We start from the raw sequence: 26267 nt of genomic DNA on the forward strand, positions 1-26267 counted from the left end.
TTCTAAGGATATTATATTTTTATGTTCTGAAAACATCACCTATGATTAATATTGCATACTGCGTATTAGTCGCTTCTTGTAGGTGGTGTATAATCCATATTATATTTTAACCTCATGGAAAAACTAAAACTCTTGGGGGAAACTGAACAACAAAACCATCAATACTTATGCCAGGTCAAGACCAGGAGGCAGGTCATGTAAGAGAAATGTTTGGTTTTGTTTCTCTGTTCAAGCAGGATGTCTTGAGGTTCTACCAAGAAATACCTTGAGCTGAAGGAAGATTTTGAAATTATGTTAGTTGGACAGAAAATCATGAAGTTAATTCTCTAATTAGTTGATATTAGTAAAGTGAAACTTTCCTGACAGGTATGTGCTTATGGACTTTCTGACTGGCTCCATAAATTGAATTTCAAGAGATTGTTTTACTTTGTCATTTCACTTCCCAAGCATAGTTTGGTAGAGCATTACAAGGGATCACTTACTCTAACACCCATAAAAATAGTGTTTTGAAACCAGCAATATTTCACAGAGAAGCCTGGACATAGCAGACTTCATTGTCAACAGTAGAGACCCAATTAGTTGGGATTAATAAAACTTCTTTGCCTCTGCAATGTAGAGAAAAATCATTTTTATATGAGTGGGTGCTCTGTAGACACAAGCCACATGCTAGGCATATGACAGATCCCCTCTGGAAGCTGCATTGCCATTTCAGCTTAAGAAGAGCTGTTCATTATCTGTATCAGAGCAGCATCCTGTCACATCTGTGCTTGTCCATGTAGACTTGGATGCAGTTAGCCAGGTCATGATGTAAATCACTCTGCTTGTGTCACCAGGGATGCATGATGCTTAATTTTGGCCAAATATGCCCCCTTCTGACACTGGGAACTGAGTGGAGCTGTGCCAGTTCACAGCTGATGGTCTGGCTCTGAATTACCTGTTTTACAGGCGGGTACACTAAGCTGCAAGAAAGCTGATTTATAATGAATCAGTCTCAAGCAGAGAGTTTAGCTGGTGGAGGCTGTGAACTGATTCGTGATCTCTGGCTTTAACCCCATGCTTCCGATTAAAAGAAACAAGCAAAACCATCCACTCCTTTGGATCCAATTTTCTTCAATGGTTTTATCAATGACCTGGGCACAGGAGCTGAGTCCACACTAAGTTTACTGATGATACTAAATTAAGAGAAACTGCTGATTCTCTTGAGGGTATAAAGGCCTAATATAGAGATCGGGATAGATTAGAGGGCTCGCCAATCACCAACTATATGATGTTTAATCAGGACAAATCAGGACAAAAAAGATTCTGCACCTAGGATCAGGTAATCCTGGATGGATGAGTGGACTGGGGGACAAGAGGCTGCAATGTCCTGCAGAAAAAAATCTGGTGAGTTTAGATGTTGGGAAGCCCAGTATGAATCAACAATGTATACTGGTGGCCAAAAGGGCCAACCTGATGTGCATCAGGCGCAATGGAGCTCAAGTCAAAAGAAATGTTTATCCCCCTTTAATCAGCATAGGTGCAGTCTCACCTTGAGTGCTGTGTGCAGTAAGAAGGATATAAAAAATATTAGAGTGTGTTCAAGGAGAGGCAACAAAGATGATGAAAGGACTAGAGGGCAAGATTTATGAGGAACAGCTGTGGATACTAGGTTTGTTCAGCTTAGAGAGAGGAGGCTGAGAAGCGCTCTCGTTGCTGTCTACAACTTCCTTATGAGGGTGAGTGCAGAGGGTGATGCTAATCTCTTCTCTCTGGTGTCCTATGATAGGACATGATAGGGAATGACTTAAAGCGGCATCAAGTGTTGTTCAGACTTGTTATTAGGGAAAATTTTTTCTTCATGAGAGTAGTCAAGCACTGGAACAAGCTCCTCAGGTCATGGCCTGTTGTTTAGGAAGTGTTTAGACATTGTTTATTGCATCGTTTAACTCTTAGTTGTTAACTCTTTGATGCATCGTTTAACTCTTGGTTTGTCTTGTGTGAAGTCAGGAGCTGGACTCGATGTTCATTATGGCTCCCTTCCAACTCAGTCCTGCATTACTGTGCAGTATTATGGCCTCACCTTGAATATTGTGTGCAGTTTTGAGCTCCACAATATAAGAAAGACACTAAGCTAAAAGCGCGTCCAAAGGAGGGCAAGGAAGATGTTGAAGGGCCTTGAGGGGAAGTCGTATGAGGAGCAGCTGAGGTCACTTGGTCTGTTCAGCCTGGAGAAGAGGAGCCTGAAGGGAGAGCTCACTGCAGTCTACCTTGTGAGGGGAAGAGGAGGGGCAGGCACTGATCTCTTTTCTGTGGTGACCAGTGACAGGACCCAAGGGAACAGCCTGAAGTTGTGTCAGGGGAGATTTAGGTTGAATATTAGAAGAAGGTTCTTCACGCAGAGGGTGGCTGGGCGCTGGAACAGGCTCCCCAGGGAAGCGGTCACAGCACCAAGCCTGACAGAGTTCAAGAACTGTTTGGATGATACTCTTGGGCACATGGTGTGACTCTTGGGAATGGTCCTGGGCAGGGCTAGGAGTTGGACTCAATGATCCTTGTGAGTCCCTTCCAACACGGCATATTCTGTGATTCTGTGATTTACTGATTCTTTGTGCTGATGGGGAAACAACTTTTTCTATTTTCTAGTGTTGCAGTAGGCTTTTGGTGTATAAAAGGATGCAGAAGTTTTAATGTTGTTTAAAGTGAACATGCTTTCAAAATGGCTTTGTAACTCTTTGTGTAAACCCTTCTTCTTCCCAAGGTTCCTCTCTCTTACCTGTACCTTTGGAATGTCTAAGAGATAACTGAGAGCTTATCTATTGGTTGTTAACCCCTTATTGTCATTGGTTGGTTGTAAGACCTCCTGGGCTCCCAGTGGTCACTTTGCAATCCCCCCAAGAGCTATTTAAGTCATAACCCAGAACGATAAACGCTCTCTGCCTTCTCTCCCTGCTGCTGCTGTCCTGTGGTCTCTGCTGGGGCCATGGGATGCCTCGTGGTGGGGGGAGGGGGAGGGAGCACCACTCCCCTCTAGAGCTAGAGGTAAAAGGAAAAGGCCTCTAGCCTGGGGTCCGCCTCCCTGTACACCCTCAACCGTCGCATTCTAGTAGGGCTTTACCTGAAGGTGTTGTGCTCCACTTGAATGCAATTACCTCCAACGTGAAAATAGCCGTATGTCAAAATCAGCTTCTTCTGCTTTCGTTTATAAACATTTCGCCTGCATATCCTGTGGAGATTTGCACAGCTCTTTGTCTTGCTTTATTCTGCCTCTTCAGTTTTGGTGTAAATTGTGTCCTCAGACGTACTATGCAATCCCTACATGGCAGCCTCATCTCAGGTGCAATGCTTTTCTCCACAAAGAAGTATCTCCAGGACTTTATTTCATTGACAGCCCCCTACTGTATTTTCCATAATTATGTGTATCACGTATTGTAAAGATGTTGTACAAGTCAGTTCATATTTGTTCAGTATTTTCAATATATAAAAGGTGCCATAAGTAATAAATGTAAATTACTGAAATGCTGCCTAATTTCTCTAGAGGTGCAGAATAACTTCATTTCTTTCCTTTTTCCCCCTTTGTTTGAAACTCCCCTGTATTCTCAAGGTAAATAGGTGCTGTGACACTTCATTATATTTCCTTCAGATTCGTAAGTTTCTGACACATTTTCTTCATGGCAAATCCATAATGACAAAACCTCAGTTTGCCATGAAAAGACTGACAGATTTATTTCCTCTAATATATTTACTGTATCTTCATTCAGTGAGAGTTTGCATTACCATATTTGATCAAATATCTAGCTAGTTCTTAGCCATCTTTGGTGATTTTAATTTTTTAGCTAATAATCCTAGTAATGAAGTTAGCTTTATCAGCAGCTACTGATGCTTTTGCTACTGTCATCTGTTACGTTCCTCTGAGATGAAAATGACACACCCATGTCCTAGTGCTAATTATTTGTCCATCTTTAATATTTTTTTTTTTACAGCCTTGTTGATAGCTAGGAAAGTAGTAAATAGCATAGGATGATCTTGGAGAAGAGTGTGATCTTTTCTGGATATCTTTACATAACCTGTCATAATCTGAAATTTGGTGTAAGGTATTCATCTGTATCCTGACATATCTCTTAGACTTCTAGTCTTTCAGTGTTCAAGGTACTTACCCACTCATGGACTTTCATTCCACAAACTGTCTGGTTTCTGATTTCTATGCAGAGCTTTTTTGTTCTCACATATATAGAGTCCATATGAACTCTTCAGTCTTTTTAAAGGTTTTTGATTGCTTTTCTTCCCCAGCAGTTCTTAGGCTTGCTGCTGTGTAACATGCTGGGATGCCTGCCCTGTAACAGTTATGCTTCCTAGTTTGCAATCTGTGAAGCTTTTGTCTAGCTTGAAAGTTTGTTAAAATGACAACTAAAGCTTCTGCAACATCTGGCCAATACTCTTCTCACAGCCTGGGATGCAGGCTGTCTGGTCTTGGTAACTAATCAATTTTAAGCACTGCTAACCTTTTAATACCAGTTTAGATGATATCTACACTCTATTTAATTCCTTATCTCCCAGTGCTGTAAAATTGGATTTTTGATCTGGGCAAATGTCAGAGCCTTTCATTTGTAAAGATGGATTCTTGTTAATAGTTATATAATATCTGTTGTTTCTACATATATTTTGTTTCCACTTATTGTTATGCAGAAAGCTTACCTTTTTTCATAATATTTGGCTGCTGCATTATGTATACACTAATATATGCATTTATACAGATACATAATTCATACAATAAACTGTAGTTTAATAATGCATTAGTTAAAGTGTTAAAGATTGATGTGGAATAGTTATGGCTGAAAAGTATTTTCAGTCTAAATCTCCCCTTTCAGCAGGCTATAGTTTCTTACAAAAATTTACCTTTTAGGCTGAAGTTTCTCATGGGTGGTTTCACCCTAGAGACAAAAACAAGACCTGGAAAAGTTGGAGGAAATCTGGTAAACTGCTTTTCAGTTGTGTAGACCTTACAATTGCTGTTTCCTGTGCTTTGAGACTTTGATAAATATAGTCAGATGAGAGCAAAAGGATAGTCTGTCATTCACCTTTTTGAGATCTAAATCCTCTTTTTGCACTCAGCAACTCTGATTCAAGCACATCTTTCGAGTACATTCAAGTCGACTGTTTGGTTACATTTTCAGACTAGAAGAAATACTCAGTGACCTAAGACAACTGAGAATGTTTTATTTTGCTTTTGCATTGGTATTTCTAAAGGCAGTTTTGGCATTCTTGAATTTAGTGTTCTTTTGCTTTCATTTGTTTCAGCAAATACCATCAGTTCACCTATTTTCTAAAGGAAGATATTCTGCTGAGAAACTTATTTCTCTGATTCAGTTTGTTTCTCCTTTCATTAATTAACCAGTGCTCTGAAAAACATGAAGTAATTTTGAGGTGCTTTCTTCCAGAATTATTTAGATTACCTAAATACTTTTGAGTTAAAAATGGTGTATATGTCAAAAATTTCCATGGTACAAATGACTATGAAGAGTGATACACAATTGGTAATTCATTTAGACTTGAGGCTCATGCCCTGTGGTGCATATTTGTGCTCTTAAAGAGTAAAATAAACCACGGCAGCAGACATCCAAGATGAAAGTTACAGGTCTGCCCAGAAGTCAAGGGTGTATCTAAAAACGGATGGGTTCTGCTTATTTACAGAATAGTTATTAAGGCACATTTTTCCATGTGAGGCTGGCCAACATGTCTCAGCCTCAAGATACTAAAATTTTTGGTGACCTACAGTCTTTTTTTTGGCTAAAGTTTCTTTGATCACTTGTACAAAATCCTAGTGAAATCAGGGACCGAAAAACTTTGAAATCTGATATCTTGCTTCCTGGAAGATATAGAAAAGAGCACCATTTTTGTGGCTTCAGGCATGTATTTTTTTAGACACTGGAGGTTCTGAAATATTAGCCACTTACATCAACCTTTCTGTTTTTCCTTTTGTCTCTGCTTTTCCCACACACTTGTCTTTTGACCTGATTTCAATGGACCATAGGAGCTGTCAGTTCCAATTAGGTCACCTCGCTTAGGATTGTGCTTTTGACTGTGTTGAGTATCAGATACTTCATAGGGAGCGATGTACAAGGCAAGTCAGCACCAAAGTGCTACTCCCTCCAATGGGCTATCCTCATGATCATTAATAAATAGAACAAGGTTCCCCAAACTAGAGATTATCTATCCAAATCAAGTCGTAACTCAGCAGAACTTCATTTTTTTTGTCATACATGTGACAGTAATTAGTTGCAATCCTGAAACTGCAACCCCAGACTTACTTTTTGATAACAGAAAAATTTGTGAAATTTTGTTTAGAGATTCCCAAGGTTAACACAAGGTTAAACATCCCTCCCAGAATTTTATTAGTTCAAGTGTTTGTAGACATAATATTCAGACTCTTTCTTCAGAATGAAGATTGTAAATAAAGGCAATCACTATATTCAGATTCCAATTAGTCTCAAGCATTTTTCCATGTGATGGGCATACCAGGAGGAGGACTAGTAAGATGGCTTTTCCTTCTACTCTCTCTAGTATTTCAAGAGATCACTGATTCCTATGCAGAATAGAAGACATAGGGATTATTTGAGAAAAATCACATGTGGTCTAAGACTTAAAAATGCCGTCACCTGTCTCCCTTGGCTATGGAAAAGTCCTTTAAATGTTAGTGTCTTTCTTTCAGGCATGCTTTATTAATTATTGTTGACTGCCGGTCATCTTATGCTGACTAAATTGTAAACATATCCCTCACTGTTCTGATTGTGTACTATTTTTGTGGGGTTAATGAAGAAAAATCAAATCAAGTAGGAAATCAAGGTATATTTGATTATATTCAGTACCTTCCCAAAGGAAGACTGCGCACTAAGAAGTGCTGAAGTCTTTAAGAAGTCAGCTGACCAGAAGACTCTGCCAACTCTCATGTGTATACCTCTTCTTCTGTGGCCTCTCCAATACTGGAGGCTTAGAGCCACTGGTAGCCGTCTGGCAGTCTCATTTCATTCTACCCATGCTATTCCATTACCTATTAAAGTTTCCTTTTTCTACACTTCATTGCTTAGCCACTGAACCCCTGTGCCAATGAGCACATAATTCGAATCATCCAAGACACGCCTAACAAAACATGAATTCCTTTCCTGTAATTAATACTTACCTCCTGCTAATTAATTAGAGGGTCTATCCACAAAAGTTTTAAAGTGAGCCACTTATATTATGAGCTGATGATAGTCCCTTTTTTAGGGGAAAAAAATGCATGAGAATCTACTGTTTTAGACTAAATTTTAGTACACTCCAAATGTAAGCTTTAGTGCGCACGGGCAGCTGGCAAAGGCACTCCATGCACTCTGGTTCCCCTGCCCTTGTAAGCTGCAGACCACAAGTAGCCCCTGAAGAGTTCAGCAGCCCCATGGCACAGTGGTGTCCAGCACCTTTACCCCTGTTCTGAATGCTGCACTGGCTTTGACATCCAGCAGTAAAAGATGATGTCAGAGGTCTTAATAAAATCTGCAGTTTTCTATATGTTTTACAACCCTCTTAAGGTTACAAGGTATCTCCAGAAAGCATCTTTTTGGCTATTATGGCTTCACAACCTGTTTTATGCATTGCATTTTGTTAACAAGTCAGCCTGTAAAGCAAGAGAAAGGTAGTAAGGTAGGCTCTGAAGAAAACAATAGGATTTTCCTTATTTTGTTCTAGTTCCTTTATGTTTATTCTAGTTCCTTTCTACTTTATTCTTATCATCTTCACTACAGAAACATTGCATTTAGGCAAGAGGAAAAGATGCATCATTTAAATTAGCAGAATGACCAATGAAAATAATTGCAGTTTTATGAAACATATTCTAAAGCATTAGTATTGAACTTCTACCCAGATAAAACTATGTATTTTTATTATCAAGACACAGGAGAGAAGCAAGGGTAAAAGAGAATAGGTACTGTGGGAATCCCAATATGTAGAGCCACTGGGAACATCTCTAAAGTATTATATACTAGTGTAACAAGTAGTTTTTTTCATTGACCTGAAAAGCTCCTGCAGAGTTAATCACACTTTCTATCATGTGAGTGTTACTCAAGGAGACTTCACATCAGGGGACGTTAAAGTGCTAGGAACAAACACAGCCAGTTAACAACAGAAAAAGGAGAGAGGGATTTGACAGCCATAGGAAATGTGGCAGAAACTCTGAGTGCCTTTGACACGCTATCAGGGGTAAGTGTACCTCTTAGGTCATTCAAGTGCCTCCTCTATATTAGACCTTAATTAGGGCCAGGGATGAAGATAATGATTAAAATCTGCTCAGTGCTTAAAGATAAATAGAAGTGTTTAAGATGGTATGAAGGGCTGAATGTCCCAACTAAACAAGACTCAGAGGTGAACAGGGCCACATAAAGGGAATTGCTAAGTAAAAAGCTTGGGTTGTATGTGGAGTGAAGGGTTTTTCAGGAATATGGTATCTCTCTTTCTGTTAAACTTTTGTCCAGACTGGTTACAAATTTAGGAAAACAGACTGATTGCTATTTGGCATATTCTTCTTAGTGATCTCAAAATACTGGAATAAATTTATGATGCAAGCAATGTTGTTTGGGTGTTTTGGCGGGAGTTTGTTGGTTTGGGTTTTTTTTTTAATTCCTGGCTGTTGGTAATTATACCACCAACAATCTGTTTGGCGTGTTCTTATTTGATGTTACAGTAAAGTAACATGATGAAATATTTTATTTTTGCAGAAGTCCCTATCTTTTATCATGCTTTGGAAAGCTTCCATTCCCATTATTTTTTGTGTGTTAGTTTATTCTAGATAAGAAAGCTCATGAGTAATTATGAGCATCCCACGGCATAAAGTAAGCCAAGAGGCTGTTGGGAACCATTTGCTACTGACTGTTTACTTCTGTTGGAGAGCAGCTTTGCCTGCAGCAATTTCCCTTCACATATCACTCTCCATCCAAGGATCCCACGTTGTTCCTTGGCTGAATGGGGATTCCAGTGTAACCTCTGTGTGACCTACAGTGTGTTGATGGAAAAATTGAGTTACTGTGGATAAAAATCAATAGATGGAGCAGATTAACCATTTTAACTAAGCAAAGATGATGTATCAATACCAGGTTGTGTATTTTTAGGGGTAATAAAGGCTTGTGAGTGGCAAACTGTTCGAAGGTGAGCTGATGAGCACAGTTGGAGTGTCTAGGTGGCAAGGTGATGATGATGCTACCTGAAGCCCTTAAGCCAAAGCTGTTTACAGGTTCTGTAGATGGTCCATAGGGGACAGAGACAGCAGTCCCAAGAGGACTGTTATCTCAGTCCACATCGAGTGTTCTCAGACAACTGTAGAGATTAGGATGGCACAAATAGCACCGGCTGGGGCAGTCCCAAGCAAAACTTCCTTGGGAGGGTAAGACTTAAATATGAGTGAATCCCCAGGCAACCATCCCAAATGAAGGGCTATAAAATCTTTTGTTCTTGCCCAATCAGGCTCTCTTTTTACCTACCTGGACTAGGTGGATGGTTTGAGCCTGGCCCCTGGAGAGCAAGCATGAGTAGCTTGCTTTCTATGTTTTACCTGGAGATGAAGGACATAAGCATGGTTTTCTTTCCTGTCTGACACCTGTCCTTCAAATACCCTTTGCATATTGCATGAGAATTAGCTCTGACAAAGTGCATGAAGATGCACTTTCAGTTCACTGCAGGAGTCTGTGAAATATGAGCAGAGACAATCAGTGGGGAAAAATGTCTTTTGATGGTCTACATTGAAGAAGAAAGTTGAGTTTCAATGAGCCTAACCCCTGGGCATGTAAGGGAGCTTGTAACAGAATACTTCATTATTGTTGACTTCGGTCAGACAAACAATGGATTTGCCACACCTTCCCATGTGCTGGTGGTGACAAATGATGTGCGTGACATCAGCAACTCTGAGTAATGTCTCTCTAATGGGAAGCAGCTGGTCACTGGAGAAGTTCTGTTAGTGGATGTGGAGGTGAAAGATAATTAAACTTAATACATACAATATGCTCTAATATGCTGTAGCACGGATTTAGATTGTATTCTGCCAAATATAAAAGATATTCTGTTGCTGTGGCTTCAGAAATTTAACAGGTCTGTTCACGAACAAGAACAGCTTTATCTGTCTTTCCTGGTTTTGCATGTTTCTTAATCCAATTTTTCTTCTCTTAAAAAATAGGTTCCTTGACTCTAGTGATTTTCCTTTATAAGTAATCTCCTCTTCCTGACCACAGTGCCTACATTATTTTTTAATTATTTGTTATTTCCATTCAGGAAGGGCATAGAGATAGTGAGCTAAGTCAAACATTGCCTGAACACTTAAGAGTCAATCCTGGCTTAAATTGCGCATGGTCTGTTTTTTCTTCACTTAGATAAACTAGGTAGGTAAGGCACTGCATGGAAACAATGGGATAATACTGATTGGCGTGAAAAGCAGCAATGATTATGGAGCTGCCTGCCTATTATGTAGCCTTTTTTTATAGGTATCTTAGCACAGGAGTAATATGGTGCTAAGTGAAAAGCAGTTTAACTCTTTTTGTCTGATATTCTGAGTCAGGCACTGAAAACCAGGCAAACTATTGTGCATGTTAGAAACAGTCAGACAGTTCCTACCTTCTCGTCCTCTTTGACTGTGCTGCTGTGATATTTAGAGAAGGATTTGGAAAAGGGAAGGGAAAGAGCTTTGCTAGCATTTGGAGAAGACAGCACCATAGGAGAAGGTGCAGATGTGCTTAATGTCACATTTTTTGTGAAGATCTGGTAGCACAAGCTGTGATTCAGAAAAGATATGTCCAGACTGCAATAAATGGAAAGTTCTATGCTTCTGCAACACTTTTTCTTCTTTCGAATGCAATTCCATTTCAAGTGGTTTGTTTCCTTAAATAAATGCAGAATATTATAATCAACTGCAGTTTTGAAGTTTTGCCCTGTTTTGAACTGCATCTGTCAAAGGTACTTAACCCTTCTATTGGAAATCTCCTGTTTCAGGGCTTGATCTATACTTGGATTTGCATGACTGAGCCCTTTCCAAGAATAATCACTGAAACCTTTTTCTCTGGCGCCTTTTGATAACAATTTTGGCACCTCAAGCATGCTTTGTTGAAGCGTTTTTGAGACATTGCAGAATATCCTACAACTTTAACTGCTAGAATAACCAGTACCATAAATAAAGTATTCAGTAAAAATAGCAATAAATTCACCTGAATCAAGAGGAGAAGAAAGAGAAAAGTGACCAGATTTTATGGTCTTCTAATTCAAATGTGTGCTTATACGCAAACACAATGCTGCTTTCCTTTAATGTAATAAATGACATAAAATCTTTTTTTTTTTTTTTCTTCACTGTGCTTTTAATACATTGGTAACCTCCTAGGGGCTTAGAGAAGGGCCATGGGTTGTGAGTGGAGAGAGCTCAGAAGCTGCACCTGGATTTCAGGACTGTGCACAGGTACTAGGGAATGGGAGGAACTGAGAAGCTGAGTAGCTGATTAATGAACTCCTTATTATAAATATTGTGGGGTCCCTTTATGTTATTAGCCAGAATTGAGTATATGAAAAAAAAAAAATCAAGTATAAGTTTATTCTTGCTATTCACCAGCCTCTGTAAAGCAAGATTTCTCTTCCAGTTATTCGTACATGTGTTGCCTTTTAACTTTGTATCCTTTTGTTCTGGTCTGTCTAATTACCTCAAGTGGATAATCAAGCTTGATTTTATAATAAACCATAGCCGGTTTAGGCTTGTCATGACTGATTTATCGACTCCCAAGACTAAAGACTTTCAACCTCAAGACTAAGATCATTTCTGGCTGCAATTCAAGATATTAATTCTGAGCATTAAGATCTAAATGTGGTTTGGAACTTGTGCCATACGTTTTCCCTTCAAAAAGAGAAAACTGACTGCATTTCTGTTGTTTTTTTGTTGATGGTGTCTGAATGGAATTTAAGCTGGAATTAAGATAAAACTAACCCAAACCATCTGATTCTGCAGAAACAGGCTTGCATGTAACCATCATGACAAAAGCTGTCCTCTTGAAGGCAAGAGGCCTATTATATATTGTCAGTTTCTAGTAGGGGGCCTTGAATGCCAACAGACATCTCCATCAAGGATCCCAGCACATACCTCCCAATAACTAATTGCTTCATCGTCACCTGATGGAATGGCATGTGTCTCTACGTAAATATAAAGAAATGTAAAGTTTCAATCCTAAGGAAACGGAATTATGATATCCAATGACTCATATGCACCATTTGGTGTCCCTTAGGGACTGCCTCTCTTCCTATGTTTTACTTCAGCAATTGAGCTCATCAGGGACAGGAGAGCTAACTATCCTTTCCACTATTCATCTGGAGATTTGAGGCCCTGAGTTCTCAGGGCTTTTTACCTAAGCTTCTTTATCAGACAGTTGTGTTCCTACCTCTCTGCTTTCTCATTGACCTGATCTCTAGTTTTCTATTAACAAAGCATTGTCATAGATAGATCTGATTGCAATCTCTGTAATGCTACAGATACCTACTAATGGGCATGAAGGTCTCAGCTCGCTCAAGTAGTAACAGAGGGATCCTATTATTCTAAGGATTACGTAACAGAAACATTATCACACATCTGCTTGTTCTAGCCTCTGTTCCTGGGTATTGTAATTCTCCCTTCCTAATGCTAGCAGGCCTTGGGTTGTAAATCTAGTAGTACGTTTTCAGAGTTTTCTTGTCAGAATTAAAAGACAGTTCGGACTTCAGACATTTCCTAGGTTGTTCGCCTTATCCTAATTCACATTTTTTTTTCACATTTTCCAATGCAGAATAGCATCTGACCTCTGTGGGCCATGTTGCATGAGAGCTGCATCTCACTAGATTTCATTGCATGACCCATTATTTGTTGTGCTTCTAAGATTTGTTTCATCTGTAGCCTTGAAATACTGTATTTAATGCCTCATCCTCATATTATGTAGTAAACATGAACTAAAGATGTCCTCTAGAGGACTTTTTTTATTCCTTAGCAGGTTTTTATGATCAAAAGATGACAACTTGTCATAGTTTTCTTTTACAGTTGTGTTATAGATTGAAAATATCAGGAAAGTCCATGTTTCTTGGTGGCTGCATATAAATAGAGTTTACAGGTTTGTAAGTACTCCCCACTCTGCAAACTTATTTGGGGATTTAAAAGGTAGCAAACCTGGTTTCACTCTGGTATCAGTAAAATACAGTAGTAAAATGTTGCTGGGAAAATATTGTTGTTGGAGCCTTGATTGTCCCCCCTGGAGTTCCAGAGAAGAAAATAGAGAAGAAAATGATCCTGGGGTTAGGAGGAGAGAGCCCCTCCATCAGTAATACAGACCAGACTAGGATGCAGTTTCCCTATTCCACTTGTAACGGTTTGCAGAGCCAGCAGGAATAAGAGGTTGTGATTTTTTTTTCCCCTTGTGTTAGTAAAATAAAGGAAAATTAATCTGACCATAAAAGACTGGGATTCATCTGTCTTTTAGATTAGAAAACCTGGAAAATAAACAAACAAAAAAAGTCTTTTCCATCACACATATTTAACCCCCTCGTTTAAAGCCCAGGCCCACTCACAGCCTTTGCTGCTCTGAATTCAGAGACTGTGTGCCAATAACAAATAAACCTTTGTGAGTGCAAAGGGGAGGAGAAGAGAGAGGCAGAGTCACATCAGACTCCTCCAACATATATTTGCTCTCAGAGCAAGGAAGCATTTGGTGCACATTTTTAGGAGCAGGCTCTGCGTCTGCGTGCCTTCTGCATGAAGCAAGATTTGTGGGTAAAACTTATATCACTTCTTGGACCAACTCATGTTCCTGGAAAAATATGCACCAGCTCTCTGATTATCTGAGGCAACTAGGGGACTAAAACTTTATTAAAGGGAGGAAAATTATAATGTACTGCAAAAACTACTCTTTCCTTTGAATTGACATTTTTTACTGTCTATATATATATACTATAATTAATCTTTTTAACTGCCATAGGCTTACCTATCTATTACTTTACAGAATAGTCAGTGTCACCACTTCCTTTTAATATTCCTTTCTATTTTACAGGTGCCAACCAGCCTTTTTGTCTACCTGACTTAACATATCTAATCAAACTCAAAGGATGTGCTCCCTACTTGTGCTCTGCTTGGAAGTTCACTGTTTCTTAGATCTGAACATGGGCTTCTCTTTTTTTTTTTTTTTTTTTTTTTCTGACTCTACTGGCCCATAAACCTTGTCCTGTTTATGCCTTTAGACCGTAACAGCTAGAGCAATGCTATTATGAATGTGTGACATTATTCTTAAAGTAGCCCTCCAAATCTAGACCCACAGGATAATGGTCAATTTATGGCTATAAGGAAAAGATCTCTTGTGTAAAAAGGGATAGTCATCTTCTAAGGGCAAAACAGCAATTTGAGCTAGTTTTTATACAGAGAGGACTTTTTTATTTCTTTATTCTTGTTCTGTGCCTCTTAGTCATTTATCTCTCCTATGGAAACTTGTCAAATACTTCTGGAAATTGAAACAAATATGCTGCTTCCATACTTATTTTTCTTATCATTTATAACCACAATGTCTTAAAAAAGCTCCAGCTACTCCTCCTGTGCTCCCTATCTTCCAAATCCCTTTTGCCTCATTTAGAATGGACTACCGTTCTATTTCAGTCTGACACATTTTTCATCAGTCCCTTCTGCAACAGTTTTGTTGTCAATGACTTTTGTGAAATTTTCATGTGATGAAACTCTTCAATGTTTTAGGTATGTTTGAAAATCTCATCCTTGTCAGTAAACGTCTTAGCTGTTGCTTGTATGCATAACCACTCAAGAATATAACAGCTTTTTTCTAATGTGACTTAACAAAAACGAGACTGTTCTGAGTTGCTTCTCTAGTTCGCAGTAATTTTTTCATCAAGGCTGAGTTCAAGATTTAATTCCTTTTTGTTGGTGGTGTTTAAGGAATCACTGCAATGATTTCCCAGTAGTTTCTTTATAGCAAGGAAGTATGTACATGGTTCTGCCTCCCTGTTACTGAATATGCAGCAGGACTGACAAAGAAAGGACTGCAATGACAGTCGGTTTCTGCCATAGCTTTTTGAAAGAGATAAGAATCGCCTTCAGGGATGCGGAGATTGCTGCAGGTGGGCCAAATCACTCTACAAAATCTTCATTTTTTTTTTACCTTTTCCACCTTTTCCATATGAGGAGGTGAAAAGGCTCCCGTCTGAGATGCCCTGGTTAGACATTTTGATGCAGATGATACAAATCTTTCTGAATTTATAGTGAGGGCCCAGATTGGCATTATGTTCATTTCAGCTGAAAGTGATTTCTACAATAAAGCTGCTGCTTTTTTTCCTCAGTGAACAAAGAAATTCTTCACCAAAATAACTCATCATTTCCTGATATTAGATTATACCCAAGATGAAAGTAGACTTTTTCTTCAGAACTGGAATTGAATTAGAGAAAGGGTGCCTGGATTGTGTCATCTCTGAGTTGTCATGTTGTCACAAAACAGGGAAAGATGGAGAGAAAAATTCAATTTTCCTGGGATCAGCCTTGCTTTGTAGATTTTAGATTATATCAACCTTTGAATTAGGAATGTTGTTGTGGCATTTAGGCCCATGCAAGCTGTTGTTGTGGAAAACTGCAGACACTGTACTAACAGGACAGTGGAGGTGAGCAGAGGATAAGCGAGGTTCCTCTCTCACAGGGACTTCTGCTGGACATGTGTGACAAAAACGGAGGGAGCTGCTACAGGGGTGTGGGAGAAAACTGGGCTACCACATGCAGGCCATAGTGGCTGCTGAGAGGTTGTCAGGGAGGCGCATGAGCTTACTTTGAAAGGCTATCATGAGAGACATCCTTGAGCTTGCCTGTGCAGCTTGTAGGTAGCAACTTTGGGTTCCTAACCCAATATTTTGTATATTTAGTTAATTAAAATGTTGCAAATGATTACAAATTACATGTTAGAAGTCATGTAAAGTTAATGTTTTATGAGCGTGGATAAGCTGAATGTGACTTTAGACGTACACTCCAATACCATTTCTTCACTAATTACATTCACAATTTAGAGCTGCCTGTAAGGTAGAAGAGCTTACTGTGGTGATATTTACTGACAGAAGAACTTTGTAAATCGCCTTCCAAGCCAGATGTTCATAAACAAGGGTTTGACAGTTGGTCCGTAAATCAAGTCAAGCATTTCATCATTGTTCTCTTAGGTGGCTCTTGCATTTAAGCCTGTTTAGCTAAACACATACATTTACTTAAGATGAACTGTAAAAATAACATCTGGAGATCTTTTCTCTGAAAGAAAATACCAAAGGGTTTTACACAAGGATCAAGCGCATTTTATAAACTGTGGCTGGGATTTTGAAATTCCAGCTGAATAAATGTGCTTTCAGCTTTTGAGGGAATCAAGGGCCAGTATTATTTAAATGTTCTTTTTACTTGTGTGGCACTCTGCAGGCAAAGCATTCTTACATTTCTTATTCCATAATGAGTTTCTGTTTTCATCTTTGCCACCTGGGACCCTGGCATAGTCCTGCTAGTAGCAGTGGAATTATGCTAGTGGAACTGGATGCAAAGTACAGTCCAAAATATTTATTTTAGAATATTCTGCTTTGTGGTAGGTTGCCTTCAAAGAAGAATGTCAAAGAAGTTGCTGAGTAGTTTGCATTTTATCTTTCCTTGTATCAGTCATCTCTCTTTTATCACTTTTTTCCTTTTTTATTTTTTTCTTTTTAAGATCTATGAGATTTTTTTCTCTTCTGAAGAGCCCTTTTCTTTCCTACCTTTTTTTTTTTTTCTTTTAAAATCATTCTAAAAACTTATGGCTTGCTGACCTTCAGAATCGTGTTACTATTTTAGCTTTGTTGAGTAACAATTTGGTCACTTTGCTTTTTCATATTCAGTTCACAACATGACAGAGAATTCTGTTGAAATTTAACAAGCCCTAGGGAAAAAGATTCAGACAAGTGCAGTCAGATTTATAAAGTGGCAAATAAAGTGGGAAGGGTTTTCCATTACTTCTGCTACATTGGGTATTTTTTTTTTGATGGATGGACTATACCTCATCTCTGATTCAGAATGACATCAGTTCATGTTTGGAGGGGAATCATGACCATGACTGTTCATGATAACATAAACCTATAATCTAGAAATTCTGGAAAAGGTGAGTGCAAGATTAAAACACATTAATTCCTGGCCTAGCACCATAGTTATTTTGTGATTTAGTTCTCAGGAACACAACCTGTTTCATAATGTGAAACTGGCATTTAATCTGAGAAACCTGACTGTTTTTAGAATTATACAAGGCAGCATGGATCTGTTTAATGCTTTAGTGACAACAAAACATAAAGATGCTGGCCATAATTCTATCTGAAGTAGTATACTTTCCTGTGAAGCTCAGACAAGTATGTTCTTGATTTAAATATCTGGAACTACAGTACATGGTGTGAAACATAAATCCTCTCAGTGCTGGAACTCAGAGACCAAAGGAGCCAGTGGAAAACCTCTCTGAATTTATTGGTTAAGTTAAAAGTCCTTATGCTAGGCTTAGAAAGGACCTTTCCTAACCTGGTCCTTCTGTCCCATTTTAGCAGTGCAAATAAGCTATAAAGCTGCCTAAAATGTCAAAGGCCAAAAATTCACTGGCAAGGCAGAAGTGGTTAAGAGCTGGCATTACGCAGAGCAGGGCAGCAGGGCACATGGCCCATTAGCAGCCTTTGTTAAGTACTGCAGCCCCACAAAACTCAAAACTGTCCTGCGGCCACTTCAGTACACACTGAAGGACAAAGCAGTCACTGGCAGTCCCAGGTGAGAAAAGCCTCTTCTCTAAGCTCCCCTGAATACAGCTGTAGTACAGCTGAGAACACGACCTGCAGAGCTAACCAGTTCAGCTGCTGTGAAAAAAGCTCGAGAAAATCTACTGACTCTAGTGAATTCATCTATCCGAACCACATGGGCCAAATCCAGTTTTTAAGCCATCCATGCCATGCCAACCAAACTGATGGCATGGCTGGTCACCATTTCTTTTCTCCTCCCCCACCAGCAACTCCCAAAGTGTCTTTTTTCTTGTGCCAACTGTGGAACATAAGGAGAGATGAGCCTCTTCTGATGGAGAGAAGTGCAAGGGAGGGTAGATGATGTCGTCAGCTATGACATAATCTCTCTTTGACGATGGAGTACATGCAGAAATCTACCAGCATCTGCGTGACCCTCACTTCCAGGTTAAATAGGTGTTTTCTGCCTCGCTGGTGAAAGTGGTGTTAGGTGGTGAGCTAACATCTGGTTCAAGAGGGGACTAGATACCTCCTGGTCATGATGTATCCTACTGCAGATTAGAGTCTGAAAAGTTGATTTCTCTTCAAAATGCCTGCAGAGAGGAGGCGATGTTTCAAATGAAGTGGCCAAGTAAGTGAAAAAAACAAAACTTTCAGAACTTTGCTAACGTCCCTTAGAAGCGTCATGAAAGATATTTTTCCCCATAAATGAGGAGAGAGATGAGAATAGCAAAACTTGGGAAAAATTCTGCTTGCTGGCTCTTGTTGTTCTCTGTCTTCTGTTGTTGTAACAATCACAGGCAGAGCATATGAGGCAAGACCCAATTAGCTGCGCCAGACCTGACAGGCTTTTAGGAGAATCAGGCTGCTCAGAGAGTCTTCTGATTTAGGCACTCTGATCTCAGCAAATGTCACAAGGTTAGGTTCATCATCACCAGCTAAGCTGTAAACTTTGCAGACTGAAGGCAAAAGGAGGAGAGAAAGTAGAAGGCAACTTTAGGTTTCAAGTTGTGAAAAGCTGGAACAAATTATTTCATATGTTGACAATAGCTGAGATCTTTCCACTTTAACTCTTTCCTTGTTTGCTGAGCGGAGGCACAAACATAAGCCAGCACATTCATGGAAGATGTAATCCTTTGTGATTTCAGCTATTAAAACCAAAAATAGATTTATTTTTCAGAGTATGAGTGAATATCGTTTTAGTCAAAAGCATAATTTGCGTGAATTTTCAGGTAGAGTTTAAAGAGAATGGCAAATGTTACTGCTACAGTGCAAAGGCTTTTCACCTCTGAAATATTACATCTTCCTTCAGAAGTCTGAAGGGGCTACAACTGCCGAGACACAACACCAATTTTTTTGAATAATGAAATAAAACCACCAAGGACTCTTCTCTGGCTCCATTTGAGCAGCAACTGAATTGCACAGACTAAAATTTTCCAGAGTATTTCAGCCTCAGGCAGATATTCGATGTGTAAAATTTCAGGCCAAACTGCTAATGATTGGCAAGCTAAGAACTACTGACAACAGGGTATTGTAATGGGAAGTGTCAGGTGACTTTAATAATAGATGACCCTGCCTCCTGTTCTATCACTTTGAACACTTTTGTTGTCTAAGGTATACAATCTATGTTTCTGTGTGGTTTTGTCTGTATTTCTTTCTTTATTTACATTTTAATTCTGAACTTATCTTAATTCAGTTAAGTTTTACATAACAGAGAGTTCCATGGGAGTAATTCTTGCTGCAGTTTGGAATTGTTTCCACCTACCTGTTCTTCATTTACAACCTCTTTATTTGTGTCACTAAATGCTTTCCAGTTTTGTACCATGGAACAGAGTTCACAGTACCTGTCCACCTACCTCCTCTATAAAATTCATGAGCTTTGTAATGCTCCTACACAACTGCCTCTTCTCCCCAGTGAGCAATCCGAGGCTTCTTCAGCCATGGTTCCTATGAGCTACTTTATAGTGTTCTTGATAATACTCATTGCCCTATTTTTGCTGTGCTTTTATATTTCTTGGAGAATATGGGGTGACTAATACAGAACATAGTATGTTGGGTGAGAGTCTGAGTTTTCTAAGAGACTTGCAGTAATTTTCCCATACCTTTTTGTCTTATCCCTTATCGAAGCTAGCCTTTAATTGGCTTCCCTGGCCCCTTCAATGCAGTGCCACACTGCCAGATCTTTACTGCATGAGCCATTCAGCCTATCCTTTTCAAAGAGATTCTTTTGGGACTTGTTAGCACTGACACCCTTGTGCTCTCCGGCTTTCTTTATGTTTGGTTCCTCTAAAATGCCTCTTGATATATATATATATATATGTATATGTATAGATATATATATTTCAGACAATCAATTCTATATCTTTTGGGGGTTTTGCTGTAACACTACTCTCTCTCTTTTCAGTATAATTATCAACATTACCTCCAATTACACCACTCATCTCAGAAGTGTTGTTAATTCCTATTCTTGGACTTCCATCTCTTTGGCCAGCTTCTGACCTGTGTCAATCACGACAAGATCTTGTCCTTCACTTTATGCCTGCACAGTTTTTTTGACAACCTCTTGGGAAAGAGTTTAGCGAAGATTTTTTTCAGTCAAATAAATACACGTTATTAGTGAACATTGCTGAGTTATGCTGCATTTATTGTACATGGAATGTCAAATACGGCTGTACCTTTATCCCTGATACATTTGGATGCTGCACGTGTCTTTGTGATGTTTTTATATTGCCCTGCTATTAGAGATTGTAGTTGGACACCATGTAAAAAAATGGTTAACAAAGCTTGAGAAGGAGGATTGGGTTGGGGTTTCTTTTTCATATTCTAAAAAAGATGCTAAAAATATATTAAGAACAATACCATCATGTATCCTTAAACTGACCACCAACACTCTGGCAATTTTCATCCTGGAACTTATTTTTATAGTTGATACAAACCTCTGAAAAAATATTTTTTTTTTTATAAAACTATTGACAGAACCATAGGTGTGGAAATGTACATGGTAAGGCAAAAGAAGCATCTTAATGTGGATAACATATTCTAACCCACCAATGTTACAAAGAAATGCATTTTCACTAAAAATAGAATAAAGATTCATTACAATTTGAAGCAAAGTCTGTCTGATATAATTTGGCTTTATCTTTAATTTGCAAAAAATGGATACTTCTTGAAACAATTAATGTATTTTCTGTTCCTGGTGTTTGCAAACCTGCATCTTGCTTGAAAGCATTGTAAAAGATAGCCACATGTAGAGTGTTCTGATGGTGAACTGTAAATACCAAAAAGGTCAATGTCATTTCTGAATGGTGGGGTTGATTCCGTGTATGAGTGTGTGTGAAATTGCTATGCATTTGGTTCATTGCTCTGAAATATTAGCAGGTGAACCTTTGGTGCAGGCTGTCAGAAATTACAGATGAAATTTTCTAGAAGCAAGAATTTTGAGCTACAAGTTTTACACAAAACCAGTAACATAATCTAAATTAAAATGTGTTATGCACAGGAGATACAAAGCCTGGATTCTTCCTTAATTGGAATAAAAGTTGAACTGATTTTGTGCACAGAGCGTCTCACTCTGCTTCCTGTAGTATGCTCTTCATTTATAAAACCTCCTGATTTCTTCTCAGACAAGATTTTTCCCTGTTAAACTAAATAATGAAGTACAACACTGTAAGAATGTTGTCAAGATTGCTACTTTCTAAGGAGAAATATAGCCCTTTTTTTTACCCACACTGGAAGACAGCCAAGAGCAATGCTGTATTTTAAGCTGTTTTGGAGGTACAAAGATGTAAGTGTTCTTAGAGAGATTCCTTCTTCCTCCTGTAAGCATTTCTCATCTTTTTAGTCCCTTTTTTTGGTGAAGAACATGATGAGAGATTTGTGTTTATTATGAAATAAAAGCTATGCCATAATAAATAGTAAAATAGCTTTATACAAATGTTCTAAGACTTTTTTTTTTCTAGTTGATTTGAAAGTTTCTTATTTGCTCATCTTTACTTATTTTCTTGAAGACTTCAGGCAATGATGTGGTTGAGCTAGCTGATGGCTGGCCAGAGAGCCCCAGCTGTTTTATATTTGGCATGGTGTTCTCCACATGCTCAGCGCTGGTTTATTATTAGTTGATACATACATTTCCCCTAGCTGTGAGAGACAAGAGAGATGGAAGGAGTCACTGAGGGCCATTAACCCAGTTCTGTGCATTGCCCTGCATGGGTCCCAGAGTACCTTAAAAGAACCTCAGGATGATTTAACCCATCCCAGCTGGCTGCCCCTGGGCTATTTGCCAAAATCAAGGTTTATTAGTTTATTAATCTGCACCATTCCACTGATAATGGCTCTAGTAGTGAGGCCTCGGGGAACAAGGTCTGCAGAGCAGCTGGCTACTCTGGCATCTCTAGCTGCTGATGACCTTCCTTGTACTAGAGAAATGCCCAGATAGTGGAAAGAAGGGTTTTCTGCTCTGTGGGAGATACAAAATGCATGGAGATGAGCTGAAAAATCTCTTTATAATGTTATAATTATTGTACTTTTGCTGAAAAACTCTATGGTTGCGACCCAGATGTCAAAAGATGCAGAAATGTCTGTCTAAGTCTGCTAAAAGCCTGAAAAAACAGCTCTCAGACATAGGGACTACCCTTATTTACCTTAGCACAATCCACACTCTCCTGACACTGTTTTAATGTCAAACCTCTTCTAAATTGGTCAATGGAATAATTACTGTACTCAAATAGCATGAAGGGGAATTGTTTTATTATGAAGTTAAGGGTATCCCATTTGGGATTTCTCTACCAGCCATGAAGAGTACTCCAGTTACCACCGCTGCCGGCCATTTGACCACTGAGTCTGGCTGCCTAAAACAGGCCCTTCAGAGAGCTGAGAGGGCCCTTGTGCTTATATCATCAAGATCTAAAAGCAATCCACAAAATTCACAGTTAGAAGGGGAATTTAAAACATTATCTTGAATTGCAATGAATGCATCAGGCAATCTTCAAACCCTGTGAAATTTGAGAATTGGGGAGGTGGTCAAAGGAAGCATTAACTAACGAACACATCTTTCAAAACTCTAAATATTTTTAGCTCAAGCACAGTATTACATTCACAAACTTACAAGCTGCAGATGAAGACAGTGTTAACATGTGGAAGCTTGTATTTATTTAATATTTCCTCTTTATTCGTTTGTGTTTGAGAGCACAGGTCAAATCACAGGTGTAACAATGGAAAGGATAAAAAATAAATCTCCTGTTTAATAACCAACATACTCTATTTTTGTCTAGCACACTTTATTACCTTCCCTTCTGGCAGGTCTCTAGCTAAAAACTGAAGGTGTTATAAATCATCCAAAGCTGTGGGTATTGTGGGTTATCCAAAGCTGGAGAAAAGATGATTGACAGAGCACTGTGACTAAATTCCATGGTCTTTTTTACCCTTTTTCCTCTTTTGAATGTAGAAGGAATAGTATTTTGGATGGGACTCTCCATTCTCTTGATTTCTACAACTTTCATCCCATCCTCCTCAACACAAAATGCTTTTCTTTAGGTTGTTCCTTGTGTCCGATTTTAGATCCTTTGCCATCTATGTCTGTGTGCAAGCTCTCATCACCACACAGCTACCCAGTCCTCAGGTCACATCTGGCTATGACCCCTGTAAATTCACAAATCCTTCTGTTTTGGATGAGGACGCACTACCCATGGCCTGAGCCTGCCATTAGCAAAGGTATCTGCTTACGTAAAGTAAATAAATGTAAAGTAAGGTACCTGCTTATGTAAAGCTTAATGGTTTTTCATGTTCCTGAAGAGCTGTACTAACCAACACTCTGTATTTTGTAGTGAAAGCTAAACACATAGGAATGTTTTCATGTTTCTAAGCTGCTAGATGACTTTTAAAGCAAAAATATCCTCGTCCTAGTGCATTGGAGTTTAATTAAGATAGCTCTTTCTACATAACTCAGGAGCATTAATTGCTACTATCAAAAATGAATTCTTTTCAGATCATGTTTTATGTAGCATAGTATTCTCAAGATACAGTTCTTGGTTAATTCTTAACCAATAAACAGTTTATTAATTCACCAAGTACCACTCTATTACTTACTCAACAGTTAGTTAATCAAATTCAAATTCAACAGGTATTCTGCTCATGCACAGAGCATTCAATTGTTGTCCTACAAGTTACTGCCATAAACTGTATGGAGGTCAAACAGTTCTAGTGGAGGATAGTAAAAAATAACAAGATTTCTTATTGCATTCATATACAGACAGCAAATCTTTGCTACATCCAGTATACTTATCCTCCTTCTAGTACTCCATGGGTTAAAGATACTGTGGATTTAGAAATTTGGACACTGTTATTTAAATTACTTAACATGAGAGAAACTAGGAAAATAGTATCAGTAACAATCATTTAAAATTTTGGCATAAATCTCTCTTTTGCTTGTTTGCTCAGGCTTTTAAAAGAGGAGCATGCATGTAGAATAATTTGGTTCAAAGTTTGAAATATCCTCATGCAAGATTTTCCAGCCGATTTCACAGGACAGCTTTCTGTCATCTCCTGTAATGACAGCAAGAGAAATACATCCCACGCAATAAAGCTCATTGGTATTTTCATCCAAAAATAAACCTAAACAAGGCACAAAACTTCCTCTGGCTTAGGAAGCTCCTGAGCCCGCAGAGTGTTGGAGATCAGGAGAACATTATACGGAGATGTCACTTCAGAATTGTTCTGTTCTAAATTGTTCTGTTCTGGTACTAAACAGAATAAGGGATTTGCTATTAGAGGCAGGTTTCTTAACTAGAGGGTTAGAAGGATCCTTTGGTATATCAGAGCCCAGTTTTTCTCGTGTTTCTTTGAGAACTTGACCGTGCAGTTGATACACCTTTCTGGGTCATACAGCTTCTTTCCAGTTTTAGCAGGGCTGTTGTGTTGTTGTTACTCTTGTGACCCTGGAAAGGCAAGGAGAGTGTTTGTATGCATTCCACAGATTCAAGGATCCACACAGTAACTCCAGCTTAATAGCCAGAACTTCTTTCATGATTCATGAGAAAAATGAGTCCCTTTTGTTTTCATTTGGAAAATGTCCAATGGAAAGTCTGGATTTCATTTTTGTCACCCATTTTCTCTGAGGTCACATTAACATCCAGAAGATGGTGTTTTACTATCTTTTACACACTGAAGGCTTTTTATGATTCATTTATTACAAGGGTTATATTTCATTATTAACCTAGCTTAGGAATTGAATTTCTTCCTATTTCTCCAATTTCTTTTCAGTATTCATTTATATCTTAGGAGCTTATATCTTTCAATAACCTTTTTTTTTCTTTTTGTGTCCCTACAGATGTCTCTCAAATTTCTGGAACACAGCACTTTCCTAGATAGCAAGCAAAGAAAAATCCATTAACAGTTCATAGGCTGTATAATCATGTTTTATTTATTTTCTCATCTTCTAGAGCCTTGAAGTGAAAGGTGATCTCATTTTCAAGGAACATGGCAAAGTTTCATTTTGGGAAGAGGTTCATTTGGCAAACAGATTGAACAACTTCCAATGGAGGGAGCTTAGAGAGGCTACTTAGTTTGGCAAAGGCTAACCTTACTAAATAGCCCACTGTGATGGCCCCAGAACTGGAGAAATGAAAGGAAGAATCTGAAAACTGGAGAGCGTTGTCCCAGGCAGCATATAGTGAGTACATGGAGACTTTTTAAAGTCAGGAAACAACAGCTGTGCACTTGGCAATGTATTGCATTGTATATTGGCCGGTCCCATATTTTTACAAACTAGCCCAGGAGCCATTAGCTGGGGACCAGGTGGCACTGTGCAGAATTTGCATTTTGTTATTTTCTTCACAATGAACTGGTGACTGACCCTGTGCAAGGAAGTGATTTATTGATGAAAAGATGGAAGAAGCCCATTGTTCCTACTGTGTGGAATGGTTCTTAAGCAGCAGGGACTTTAGGAAGGTCAACTCTCTGGATGTTGTGAGGTGCTATAAAATCATGAATCCTTCAAAATCCTGGCACAGGTTAAAATAGCCTGTGGATAAAGCATGGACACAGAGGGTCCAGACAATATTAGTCTGCTCATCTTTCCCTCTCCTTCACCTCTTTCTTTAGTTTTTCTCTTTACATTTTTCCTTCTTTGCTATTTTTCTGCTTTTTTCCACTTCGGTTTTCACCTCCACAAGTTTCTGCTGCGATAGCAACAGAGTTTCATACATGGAAGAGCAGCTGGTTGTGGATGGAGACTAAGATTAGTCACTTTTTTCTGGCTTAGCTTTTTACACATGCAGCTGTCAGCCATCAAAAGATGACAAACTATCATCAGACTCCCTCAGCCTTAAGTCCTGAGTTTTCCAGCTCATTCGCAGGCTTGCGTGTCAGGTGCTTTTTTTTGCAGAGCTGTTCTAAGGGGAACCGAAATAGAATGACCACGGGCAGGTAGTGCCTGACTCCCCTTTGAGGAAAAAATGGCACTGTTGGCTATCCATAAGCAGAAACAGTAATAGAAATAACATTAACTTTGTAGATTTCTGTACACAATG

General features: G+C 38.9%; 1 protein-coding gene across 7 annotated transcripts in view; it reads left to right on the forward strand.

Moving 5' to 3' along the window:
* The window catches only part of ENOX1 (ecto-NOX disulfide-thiol exchanger 1), a 361423-nt gene that overhangs the window by 230097 nt on the left and 105059 nt on the right, over positions 1-26267 (forward strand). The window lies entirely within an intron of this gene.

The sequence above is a fragment of the Empidonax traillii genome, unplaced genomic scaffold (assembly GCF_003031625.1).
Source record: "Empidonax traillii isolate 1590-97213 ecotype Southwest subspecies unplaced genomic scaffold, ASM303162v1 scaffold247:size2371522, whole genome shotgun sequence".
NCBI classification, from domain to species: domain Eukaryota; kingdom Metazoa; phylum Chordata; class Aves; order Passeriformes; family Tyrannidae; genus Empidonax; species Empidonax traillii.